Source organism: Tympanuchus pallidicinctus, unplaced genomic scaffold (genome assembly GCF_026119805.1).
Source record: "Tympanuchus pallidicinctus isolate F22 unplaced genomic scaffold, pur_lepc_1.0 scaffold18, whole genome shotgun sequence".
Taxonomy (NCBI): domain Eukaryota; kingdom Metazoa; phylum Chordata; class Aves; order Galliformes; family Phasianidae; genus Tympanuchus; species Tympanuchus pallidicinctus.
In genome coordinates this window covers 7,052,815-7,063,925 of record NW_026294699.1, presented here as the reverse complement: position 1 = coordinate 7,063,925, position 11,111 = coordinate 7,052,815, and the positions used below count along the sequence as shown (strand labels likewise).

Below are 11,111 nucleotides of genomic sequence, written 5' to 3'. Positions count from 1 at the left end.
ATTACACTGGTTTCAATATGAGAACTCATTAAATAGTAGCAAAATGCTATACTTTTTAATTTAGCATGCCTCTGCGTGTATGTTAATCAGTGCCAAAGTGAACTTGATGCCATGTATCCAGTGAATGAAATGACACTGATTTATGCCAGCTGCCTCCTGACCCAACCTCAAAACCAAAACCTTTTTTCTCCCTGCCTTCATCCAGCCTTGAAGATGCTACAAAACAAATCAAGGAGTACCAACAGGAGCCTAACAGGGCAGCAGTACCACTGGTTTATTTTCAGTCCCACTCTCTGGCGAGCACAGCTGCATGCCACACACCAGGCAGGGCTGAGGGTGTGTGACAACAGCACTGCCACAGTGGAGCCCAGAATTCCCCCATCCCTCCCTTCCTTCTGCTGACTGCAAGAAGATGTTGAGGCTGCCTTCACCTGGTTGGGACAGCAGGTCATCACTCCTGAGCTCTCAGAAGAGGTTTTTTTAAGAGGGAAATCCCTAAACTGCATGCATTGCAAGGGCTGCCTGCCTTGTTCTGCTGTGCTTCTGATGCCATGGAAAAAGAATAGGGACACTCAGCACTGTATCTACCCTTAAAAGGGGGGCAGCTGCAGAGCTTCCCTGTGCAGCAGAACAAAACATGAACTGGCCAGCAATGGTGTTGCACATTAGAGGAATACTTGCAAGACTTAAGATTTCCTTTTCTCTGCTCTAGTCTGAGAAAAGTATCACTAACCTTGATGGTGCAGCTCTCACACAAGCAGGCTGATTTCTGTTTGCCTGACGCTTTGGCTCGATTGCGGCCTGTCCTCTGCTTCCTCTTCTCACTGGAATTCACTTAGGACATCTGCCAAATTGACTGAATCAACAACATATAACATAGTGAAATAACCCAAAACCTATGAAAAGAGGAAACTAACAGTGCAGCAGTTTGAGTCCTCTGACAATAAGATCTACGTGGTCAGTTGGGTGGCTCTGCAGAAACCTGAGCATTATCCAGCAGCTATACCAAGCAAAAGCACCATTGTTTGTTTTTTTTTTCTTTTGATATTTGATATAAATCACATAAAACTTCAGTCAGAACACACTCTAAAGTACAATTGCAATGCAATTTTAATAAATCTCTCCCTGTCTCATGCACTACACACCCCAGCATGCAGTGTACACACCTCAGCATCAGCCACTTAACTTGACAAGAAGCATCTGTAAAGAATGCACAAATCGTGTAGGAAATGATGGCACCATGTCCATGCCTTTTCCCATCCTGAGCACTTAAAAATAAGGGGGCAAGTGGAAACAGCTCAGATGCATGCCAGGAGCACAGCATGGGGGATTTCAGTTGTCTTTCTTTTCCTCTATTAATTCCTAAGTCTGCAGCCTTCAAGTGCTGCGATGGCCTGAGGGCTCTGTGCAGGTACACACAAACCTCAGCTGAACAGTGCTGAGCAGCACAACATTTTCTCTGTAACACTTTTGGCCATGCTGGGATGCAGCCTCCCTTACCTCATCCCTGCAGAGGCGTTTGGTGACATGGGGTAGAAGGAGAACCTCAGATGACCTGTTCTCATTTGGATTTCATGAAAGCCAGGCCTGGAAGCTGGAAGCAGATTTTGACACATACATGTTAGGGAAACAGCAGTCAATACACTGATGAGAAGGATTCCTTTTTCAGACAGGTTTCAACAGGAGCTTGTGAGTTTTGCTTACTATATGTGACTTCTTAACTATTCTGACAAAACAAAGATGAGTGACAGTGCTGTCATGGCCAAACACAGCAGGGAGCTGTGCACCAGGCAGCACAGCACCAGGACACGATGGCCTTGCATCAGTTTGCTGTGCTGAAGTCCTTGTGCTTCTGTGTTTAAATTTTTTACTCCAGAAATAAGGAATTAGCAGACTCTAGGCATTATTCCCATTTGCTGTGGTCCTTGTGTCCTGTGCTGGACTAAGGCAGGCTTCATGCCCAGTATAAGGCGATAGAGATCAGATTGGGGGTGGAGGAAATCTTGTTTTCTATCTGAGAATGTACTCAGCTGAGCAAACTCAGATTATTTGATTGCTCCCTTGCTTTGCATAACATCACGGCCTGAAGGAGGACCGAATGCCAGTAAGAATGAAGCGTAACGTTGAATCTCACTGTTTCTTCAGATGAAACAAAATGCTCTTAACTACAAAAGCCCTTTTCATTATCTGAGCTTTCATCTAATATTAATGACCCACCCTAGAGAATTACAAGCATGGTGAATTGCCAGCACCTGGCTCACAGCATCTGCGTGTGTGCAGAGCCTCAGTGGTGTCACTTGCTGGCATTATCTCACACTATCTTACATGGGGACAACACTTCAAAGAGTGAGCACGGAGCACTCAGCACTGAAATGTGTGTCCAACCAGTTACATGGGTGCCTCATATTTTGTCATCGGCAGCTCCAAGTTTGGTCTGAATTTTAAGATATGGATTAGAGGATAAAAGCGAAAGGTTCTGAGGACCCAAGCCAAGTGTGGGTCACTGTTCAGAGTTTCCAGCTGCCATTGTATTTCCAGTGATTTTCAGCATTGCATTTGTATTCCAAAAAAGGTGCAGTTTAGAATACATTTTGGAAATGCAAGCTGGTGTTGCAGTTCCCTCACACACACCATGTGCTGCAGCATGGCATCCTCTCTGCTGCCCCCACCGGCACCAGCACTCATTTAGCTGCGTATAAATGAAACATCACTGAACTGACATTCCTTATGAAGGTGCTGAAGCATGATGAGTGGGTTTATGCAAGGTCGTTCCAGCAGGTATGTCCTTTCCTTTTTCTGTTCTTGCACTTTGAGCCTCTACTAGCACTCCAGCACTCCTCTACTAGCACTCCAGGAGCTTTCTCAAGACCCTTAATTTGAGGACACTGGGTGCACACCTGACAGATGCCCATCAACACCAGTGTGCAGTTGATGCACAGCTTTTAGGCAGTTCATCTTTTTTCATTTGGGCCGAGTGCTACAACAGCCCATCTGCATCTCGTGGCTGCAGCCCGTCACACAGATATTGAGTACCCAATTAGGTTGCCCAAGCACACTGAGTGATTTTGCTTTTTTCCCCACGATGGCTATTGTCAGCAGGGCACAGCCAGCAAAGACAGAGCAGCCGCCTCCTGCAGCTCCTGCTGTGGGCTCTCCGTGCTGGCAGGAGGCTGCCCAGTGCCCCCCTGAGAAATGCATATGGTGTTGGGCCTGACAGGAGATCCTGGCACAAAACCCACATCTAATGAGAAAGAAACGACAGGTTTGCCAGGGAGTTCTTACTTACAGTTGATCAGCTCCTCAGGAGGTTGCAGTCATGCTGCCCCAGGCCCAGTTTGCAGCTTTGGTCCTACAGATACCCGCAAACACCAGTGGTTCCCAGCTGGCTTTGGGCAGCAATCACTTCATGACAGGGGAGGCAAACTCTCCTGCTGACAAAAACAGGTGCCTGGCTACGTGCCATGGAGTAACCTGGGAGGAGATAACTTCCCCATGAGCAAACACAGGTGGTGGATCCCACAGCACAGGATTCACTGCATCCCAAAGAGCTCCCTCAGCCTGCTTCCCTGCTGATGGACATTTACATATGTTGCTTGTAAGAGCCTCCCGTACTACAGGGAGTGACTCTTCAGGTTACTGGAGTTTTCAGCTGGCTGTGATGCACTTTTACTGCAGGTTCTTCTTTCCTGTGCAGTTTCAGAGTGGCCATCCCAGCACACGTTGCAGGTAGGAGTGCTACATCTGTAGGTTTCACCCAGTGAAGCAGAGGTCAGGGATCTTCCCTGAACCTTGTGGCAGATGAAGAAATATTTCTGAGCTCGTTCATATCTCAGGCTCATTCCCCGCCTGCTGCATCACTCCCTGCCTGTTTTCATAAGGCACAAGAGCTATTTTTAAAAGTCAATTTGGTTTTATTAGTGACAAGGACATAGACAAATACCCTGAACTCTTTGGTTCCCTGTGGGAAGAGCTTTGATTCAGAATCTTGCCATTTATGGGCAGAGTCAAAACTAAGTTCCCAAAAGGGAAATGACATCTTTTAATATTACTTTTCCCCAGGAGCCTCAGGGTCGGGTTCCTGCTGGGTGGGAGAATATAAGAAATCCAGAAAAGATGCTTCCTTGTAGCCCTGCTCTGTCCAATGGCTCAGCCTCCCCTGCGCACATGCTGAGACTCCTCTATACAGCATAAATCTGCCTCTTCCACAGAACTCCTGCATGGTCCCAGGGGCGCCAAACAGCCCCTAAGGCCAGCAGAGCAAAATTAGATTAGGGGTCTGCACAGTGCAGGGGAAAAGATCATTCTTTTTCATGAGCTGATTGTGGATGTTCTCATGAGAGAGCTGCTGCTTCCAGGCCTAACCCTGCACACTGCAGAACCTTTGTAGGACAGTGCATCTGTAGAATCCGTGTTCTTCGTACTACAAAAACTTATTTTAATTCTTTCACTTTTGAATAAAAAGGATGAAAGAGAATATAAAGAAATATCAACCATTTTCATTCTTCAGTGAATCCTGAGGCTTTCCCACTCACAGGAGCAGGAAATGACTTGGTGCCGCTTTATAAGAAGTTGACCAACATTTAAAGGCTTGTTGTTCAAAACAAAAGCCCCCTAAAACCCCAACAACTTCCGTGGCTTGGTTTCCTCAAGTCCTACTTAACTGCACGCTCTTCAGCAACCAGACCTGACATCCACATGCATTATGTGAAGCCACAAAAAGCTGTGGCTTTCTCCAAGCTGTATTCTGAGGGGGGAAATAATATAGAAAGCTTTCTTCTTGTGAGTTATTAACATGAAGCAAATGCATCTGCTTTCCCCATGGCAAGGAGCAATGTCTCCACGCGACTGCTCACTACTGTGTTTAGCCACCTGGCCTAACGTTGGGCTGAGGGAGGGCGGGTGGATGGGTGGAGGGCTCACCACCCTGGAATTTGGGTAACGTTCATATGTTTATGCTGTACTTACAATTACTGTCATTGGTCTCCAGCACATCTTTGCTTTTCAGTCTTGAGAACAGGATGGGAACATTTTCCTTCAGCTATTCCCCCTCAGGCAACACAGGCGATATTGAGGCCCTTAGCCTTGCCGCTGGGTTTTGAAGCAGGCCTTTTGGAATATAGTTTAATTTCTGTTTTAAGAAAGGATGAAAGACAAAAAGAAAAAAAAAAAAGACAATTTTAATTTCAATGCAAGAAAAAACTAAACCTTCTTGATGCCAAATGGGAATTGCAGACTATTTCCTTCTTTCCCCTTCTCATCTTTCAGAACCAGCTCAACCTACAGAAGTCTGTCATATTTCTCCATTTAACCACTGAACAGAGACATCAGAGTCCAGATTAAAATACAAATGGAAACATAACCCTCACTGCACACAGCTCTGTAACACTGAACCTCTCCAGGAATGTTTCACAGCCATTTTCAATTTTCCCAAACATTCCCTATTTATGACTAAAAGCTGATCCCCATTTCCTCAAACAACACTGTAATGCTGTAAAGCTTTTGTTCTCTTCTAGGTAACTAAAAAGACAGAGAGGAAAAAAAAAAAATAACCAGGAGCACAAATTCCCATCTCTAGGCATCTTTCCCACATTCCAGTGGGATGGAATATCTCACCGAATTATATCCTAATTTGCTTCTGCTGTGCAGTTCCTACCTCCTTGTGATGGGAAACATATATATCCTTTACAGTGTAATAATACCTCTGCCTGATAAAGCAATAAATAATGGGAGATTTAACAATATGTGGCCTTTCCTCCTGCCCTGCAGTTTAGGCTTTGATGCTAATATGTATGCACTTGATTTATTGCCTTGATTTTCTGCCATTTTGAGGAACTCCTACAGCAGGAGGATGAATCTTCCTTACCTGAATGCTCTGTGCATCTGCCATCCCAGTAGCAAGCAGACTCCCTTGCAGGGATGCAGCACAGAGCAGCAATGCAATATGAATACACATCTGTATGCAAAACCCAGCAACAGCTCATTGCCAAGAGGAGGTAAAATAAGTTGTACCAAACAAGAAATCAAAGCAGAAAAAGAGAAGTAAATTATGTCCTTTTTCAAGAATGAAAGCTTTATTTAGCAGTTCCTAACAATGTATCAATCAGCAGCTTGCACTGATCTCCAAGATGGTGAAAATGCCCCAGAGAAAGAAAGGGGTGAAGCCAGGAGCAGTGTTTCCATTGCATAGGCAGTGCTATGGCATCTGTGCACTGAGGACAAGTCCAAGGTAAAGTGCAGACCCAAATGCTCTAGAAGTGCCAGCCTAGGAGGCAGGGTGGCCTTGAAGACACTGCTAACAATCCAGATAGATACGGATAGATACGGAGTCAGTCAGTGACTGCTGCACTGTGTCAGGTAAAACGTAACCTAAATTCATATAACATACTTTACATCTGTATGGAAGTAGACTTTGCTGTAAGGTCTCAACAAGCTAAATGAGCACAATAATAGCACATGAGGAATGGTGGAGAGAGGAGAGAAGAGAGCAGAACTCATGAGCTAAAATGATCACATATGAAAGTCAAGAGCCTTCGGGAAGCAGCTGCAGGCTGCTCTGTGCCACGTCCACAGGACATATTTATCCCCAGAACAACAGCCTCTTCCATGCCTGCACCACCCTGCCAGGAGCTTCACTCCATATGTGCACGTTTATTTGTACCAAGACTGTATAAAGTATATACATAGTGGGTATTGTGGAATAAAACCCCAGGCCCAAACTGGGAGAAAAGAGAAAAGCAGCTTGCAGTGTGCCTGCCTTGGAGGAATGGGACCCCTAGAAGGCACAAGTTCTCATATGGAACTTGGTTACCATATGCAAGAGCAAATCCAAATGCTTGCAGGCAATCTGATTAAAAGCAGACACTTGAACCTCACAAAAAAGCAAACATTAAACTGTTCCATGTTGTACACAAACATAAACAGGCTGGCAATGAAATCCACCTCAATCTCTGAGCATGCAATCACTTCCCAAACTCAGCACAGATAAAAACAAGTTTCCAACACAAGGGGCAACCTCACGCAGCTCTGGCTCTAGAGAATTATTTGCTTCCTTCCATCAACTGAAGAGAAGGAATTGTCTCAGCCTCCCCCAGCCTGTGCTGATGGCCACACGAGAGCTGGGTTCCAGCGAATGGGTACATGAAGCACAGGGCTCTGCAGGTACACAAAGATGTCTAATACCCACAGGGCACTTGTGCATGCAAAGACCAGCATTCCTGCTGAGCTGCAATGCTCACATAGGACACAATTGCAGACAGGCATTATTTAGCTTTCTGATGTCTTTGTTCAACTAAATGTCTCAGTACAGACCTGCACAACGCAGGCCGTGAGTAGCCACACTGGGACCAGGTAGGTACGCTTAAGGCCATCAGGATTTGCGCAGCTTGATGCAAGCAACCCAGGGAAGAGAAGGTTTGTCCTTAAATTCATTGTGATCTAGAGATGTGATGTTGTATGGAAGCATACAGCTCAAGTGTTTCCTTTACGATGCAGATATCCTATAAGACAGATGGAAAGAAAAAATGACTTAATGTAACATTTCTATCAGAGAGCCCCACGAGAACCCTCCAGCCTCAGAATGTTCTGCAGAAGGCATCAGTGCTATCTTTTCCTGTATTTGGCAAGTTAGCAGTACATTTTTCACACAACCCTGCTGAAACACTGGTATGAGAAACTGGTGCTTGCAGAAAGCCAGCCTCTGTGATTGCACATCCCCAGAAACTGTAACACGAACTGTGCACTGTGCTGATATAAAGGCTGAAATTTTGAATTCTTGGAGCACCAATTGGTGATAGCAAGGAACCTCAGAGAAGTGCTTCTCTATCGAGGTTATGTTATGGCATGCCCAAAAAGCTGCATGTGCATCCCCCTCTCTGCAAATGAGAGCAGTGAGTGGCGGTGAGATCCCAGTGATCTGCAAGACAGTCAGTGCCACAGCCCGACATTGATGCCAAGCACTGTTAAAGCAAACCCACAGCCCAGGCTGTATAAACACACCTGCTGCAACATGTACAGAAAGATCAGCAGGGAAACTGACACGGCTTTTGTTTCCTCCTGAATGCTGTGTCTGGAGCAGGTGTAGTTCAAAGTTTAATCTCAAGCATCATCACTGAGGCTGCAGAGAAAGCTGGATATTCACAGGAGCACATCCCCAAAAAACTGAGAATAGCTGTATTCACAGCACAACAGGAAAAGCACATTGAAGTACAAATGGGAAACTCTGTTCATCGAGCAAGAGCACCTTAGCATCATGCAATCATTAAGGTTGGAAAAGACCTCAAAGATCATCTAGTCCAACTGCCCACCTATCACAAATATTGCCCACTGACCCACGTCCCTCAGTGCCATCTCTGCTGCTCTTGAACATCTCGAGGGATGGTGACTCCACCACCTCTCTGGGCAGTCTGCTCCAATACTTCATCATTCTGAGCAGAAGTTTTTCCTAATATCCAACCCAAACCTTCTCTGGCACAACTTGAGCCCATCACCTCTTGTCCTTTCACCGTTAACCAGAAGAGGCTGACTCCCACGTCACCACAACCTCCTTTCAGGAGCTGTAGAGTAGTAAGGTCTCCTCTGAGCCTCCTCTTCTCCAGACTGAACAACCCCAGTCCCCTCAACTGCTCCTCATAAGACTTGAGAGACAAAAGTCAGCCACCCCTCCCACCACCTGCACCCGGTGGTACACAGGCTGCTTTTTGAAAAGCAGGAAAGCACAGCAAGCAACATGGCATGGCTATGGACACGAAGACATGAACCCATCACGTACCTCTGACTCCTAAAGCCAGGCACTGAGTAAATATGGCTGAGTACAGGCAACCCCCTCTGCCTGGCCAGTGGCTCTGTGCCCTTTTACTGAGCTGACGACTGTTTGATTTTCACCCCCAACACACTTGTAGAAATACTGTCAACTCAGTTACAAGGATTTTCACAGTACTGCCGTTGGTAAGAATGTTCTGTGCAGTGGAAAAGACACAGAGATACCCTCAAAGCCTGCTTTCCTCCATCCTGTGGACAGTTCTTTTGTTAATAACTTTCTCAAGAAAAATGAGACTGCAAATGATTTTTAAATTGTTCTCAAAGGTATACAAGTACTTCATTTTTTGCTGACAACTTTAATTATTCAGCCTTGCTCAAGCCCCACATTAAACATAATCACAGGAAAGGACTTCCAGCACCGCCAATAATAGCCAATTGTGGAGATGGCATGTTCAGATCAGCAGTGAAAAACAGCTTACACTCTCTGACCTCTACCCAGAGAAATCCTACTGTTGCTATAGTTGCTACCCCGAGCAGAGCAGTACTTCTGTTAGCAGGTTGTGAGAGAAAAGGAAAACACCACCTTTCCTTGAATAATTTCTGCGGTTCCAACTTGTTGTATCTTATCAGTGGACTGAGTACTCATTTACAACACAAATCCATTGAAGAGGTAATTTTTTGTTGAGACACACTTGGCATACATTTCCCCTTTTACTCCCATACAGAGGCTGTGATTCTTCAGCATCTTTTAGTCTTATAAAATAAATTCAAACTGGAATGTGACATAGGCAATGGCTGTGCCATAGCCTCCCTTTGGTGTAATCATCTTGTTGGATTTTTACAGCACTTTCTACCTTACGTTTTTAAATCGAGCTTTGAAAGTTATGGATGAAAACAGCAATACCATGCATTTCCTTGGACCTGTACCTGGACACACTTTGGTCCTCATTTCATTCTCCTGTTTCTGCTTCAAAACACCATTCCCCACACCTTTATTTCTGCCTGCACGAGTGCCTCCCTATCTACCTCCCTTGGAATCACTGGGGACCATCATTAACAGCCCCTTTACAGTGACAGAAAGAGGATCTGTTCATTCGATTCTCCTGTCAAAACTGGGGACTAGAGAGTCAGGAAAAAGAGGATGACTGCAGTTGGGTGATCACCAAGAGGAAGCCCTCCGAGAACAGCAGGACATCAACCCTAAAGAGCTCCTCAAGCAGCCCCACAGTCACTTTCCAGAGATCTAGAAGGATAGAGCAGCTATTGAGCTCTGTAATAGCAACACAGGCCCTTTGGTGTCCTGTCTCCATCCACCAGAACTACAAATCACATCTGCACTTACAGGGATATTTTACCACCAAATACAAAACTGACATTTCTTTTTTATTACTTATGAGAGATTAAAAAAAATAGAACTTTTACTTTTCCTGCTTTTGGGATGAAGCTTTTCAAGTCATCTCAGCTTTTCTGATAGACTTATTACTTGCAATGTGTTGGAAGGTAAAAAATGCAGTCCTGAGCCTTTGGACACTGCATCCAGGAGGATGGAAACCCTCCAAAATGATCCCAAATTTAGAAGTGACCCACGACAAGGAAGAACATCAAAGCCCAAAAGTGAATGTTGTTAAGTGCACAAAATCTTGCTGAGATGGGGTATGAGAGTCACAGTGACAGGACCTCGGTTTGGATAAAGCCAGCAGCTGAGGAGTCCTAAGCTGGTTGGAAAGAGGACACTGCCTTTAGTGGAAGGAGTACAGGACCTTACAGCATCTGAGCCAGTCCCTGCCTTGCCCACAAATATTTCCTTAAGTGATTTTCAGTAAGGGAGAAGCTAAATGACCAGGCTGAAAAATAATTAAAAGCTAAGGATAAATGGAAGGATGAACGTGGTGAGAAGCAGGACCTTGCCAGTTCCATTTGTTGAAAAGTTCAGCCTGGTTCCTGTCTGGCAAAAGTCAGAAACACCAGCTGGGAAATTCACTTAGTTAAGAAGAGAAGGAAGAGTAAAAGTAAGTAATTAAGGTCCACATTATCCTTTGAGGTTGGCATCTACTTTAATTAGCTTGTCTGATCTCTACTTTCTCCTTTAATCCAAGTAGTTTTGAAAGCATTATTACAAGACACGGGTCTCTGTTCTGGTTTACCTCTTGGCCCTACTGTTTATCCAATTAATTTACTCGCTATGTATTTTACATTCCTTTGTCTCCATTTACCAGTTCTCTCTCTCAGCACTGTCTGGTCTTTCTGCCTGTGCTCTCAGCTTCTCCCCTGCACAATGCATTTGTGTTTGGAGTGGTGCATTTTTAGGAAAGGAATTTCCAATGCTTCTCTTAAAAGCGTTGAGCCCTGCTTCG

The 11,111-nt window shown here is 45.1% G+C and overlaps 1 long non-coding RNA gene across 2 annotated transcripts in view; it reads right to left on the bottom strand.

Annotated features, from left to right (window-relative positions):
• Positions 1-733: 733 nt before the first annotated feature.
• Positions 734-11,111, bottom strand: part of LOC128079219 (uncharacterized) — a 131,725-nt gene continuing 121,347 nt past the window's right edge. The window contains exons 3-6 of one of the 2 annotated variants that reach the window (XR_008206039.1): positions 7,309-7,496; positions 4,966-5,128; positions 1,501-1,594; positions 734-856 (exon numbers count right to left, since the gene is read on the bottom strand). This is a non-coding gene — a long non-coding RNA (uncharacterized LOC128079219). The remainder of the gene's footprint in view (positions 857-1,500; positions 1,595-4,965; positions 5,129-7,308; positions 7,497-11,111) is intronic. The other variant, XR_008206038.1, reaches the window with a different exon arrangement.